This window comes from Aplysia californica, unplaced genomic scaffold (assembly GCF_000002075.1).
Source record: "Aplysia californica isolate F4 #8 unplaced genomic scaffold, AplCal3.0 scaffold00084, whole genome shotgun sequence".
Classification (NCBI taxonomy): Eukaryota; Metazoa; Mollusca; class Gastropoda; order Aplysiida; family Aplysiidae; genus Aplysia; species Aplysia californica.
Genome location: NW_004797354.1, coordinates 228,191 through 229,918, shown reverse-complemented (window position 1 = coordinate 229,918; position 1,728 = coordinate 228,191). Strand labels below are relative to the sequence as shown.

At 39.9% G+C, this 1,728-nt stretch overlaps 1 protein-coding gene across 1 annotated transcript in view; it reads left to right on the top strand.

Annotated features, from left to right (window-relative positions):
- Positions 1-200: 200 nt before the first annotated feature.
- The window catches only part of LOC101847027 (protein usf), a gene marked incomplete in the record, with an annotated part of 14,755 nt that continues 13,227 nt past the window's right edge, over positions 201-1,728 (top strand). The window contains 1 exon segment of the mRNA XM_005094531.3: positions 201-295.

Sequence of the window (1,728 nt, the reverse complement as noted above, 5' to 3'; positions counted from 1 at the left end):
TGTGCGTGTGTGTGTGTGTGTGTGTGTGTGTGTGTGCGTGCGTGCGTGCGTGCGTGCATTTGCGTGTATGCTTGTGTGTGTGTAGTGCGGGGTGTGACTTTGGCAGACTGACTGCTACTCCTATAGAGCGCAGCTAGCTAGGCGGCGTATAGGTTTCTAATCCGCGGGTTGAAAGAAAGGTTGAAAGACTTGCTCACAGTTCACAGTTGGCCGTCTCCATTGATGAGGATGATGTTCGCGAGGATGTTGATGTGTTCGTGTGTGCTTCAAGCGTTTCTTCTCTACTTGGTTTAGCGTCCCTCGTGTTAGGCTAATGACATTTTATTGTTTTGTAGATCTCTTCTGTCTTATACACGCGCGAGGGACTGTTGGTTAGGAAGTTTTGTTTTTGTTTTTGTTCTTTACAATGATAAAAGTGAGCCGAGTTAAAAGACTTTTGTTCAAACGTGTGTGTTCGTGTTTCATTTCAAAGCTTTTCCATTATGATGTCGTTTGCTCTCGCCAAGTCTGTTTATTGTATAGATCTAGTATATTATTTTTTTTAATTTTTTTTTTTATTTCAAGTTGTTGGCAATTTTGTTCTTTCTGGTGGTAGGAGGTGAACGTGTTTGTGAATTGAATGGTCGTGTCGGGTATTGTGCGAGTGTGGTCGTGTGGTTTTTGACTACTTGTGAAGTGATATTATTTTTTTTTACGACGGCTGTTTTTTACAGCGTTTCCCCTTCGGCTGTCGATTTCTCTGTACAGTTCATTTTTCAGAGTTTTGAATTGTTTGAGGTTTAGGGTTTAACTAAGGTTTTCTTTTTTCGAGTTTCTTTTCCCTAGTTTATCCAAGTTGGAAGCCCTTGAAATGATTCTACGCGAAGTACAATAACGTTTTCACTTGTTCGTGGGATATTTTTTGTTGAAAGGGGTGACTTGGGTGACTGGGTAGCTCTTTCTTCTTTCTCTTTCCCTCTCTGTTATTTCTGCCTTTTTTATTTTTTCCTTGTTTGGGTGTTCTTCAGGTTTGTTTACCCCCCCCCACACACACACAAAAGAAAACCAACATAAAAAAGTCCCTTCTCGTGCTCTTTTCCTCGTTGGCTGTCTTTGTTGTGAACGAAAGATTAAACACATAGTGCGTGCGGGTGGTTGGATGATTCCAATGGTCGGTCCTGCTTTTTTACTCCTGTGTTATTTTTGTCTGTCTTTCTTACTTTTTTTTTTCAGCACAAGCTGGCCATTATTGTGCAGATGTGCTACTCTTTGCTCAAACGAAATCTCCTCTTCTTTTTTTTATTTTTTTTTATTTTCCAAAATAACCGCTATAGTCATTTGTATTGGTGTGCTTCTGTTCTCTTTATTCCAACTAAAACAAGAAGACTGCCTGTACTCTTTTCCTTTGGTTTTTTTTTCCTTTGACTTTCTTTGTTGTGAACGAAAGATAACGCATCGTGCGTGGCACTTTGAAAACAATAAAATCTTGGCTCACCCGCGTAATGCAAGCTAGCATGGATGATTCAGCTTTTGACAACACACGTACATGTTACAGTGGTTTGTTTTGTTTTGTTTTTCGCTGCTGGAAGTCTCGGGTCTCGTTTATGTGTCACGTTTTCCTTTAGTTCTCGAGGTGTGGGCGATATTCTGTTTAGATTTTTGGTAGATCTAATTTGGAAATCTTTTTCAGAATGTTAATATTTGTTCTGTTTTAGTCATTGTTGGAGAAAGGGGAAGCCTATGTACGTA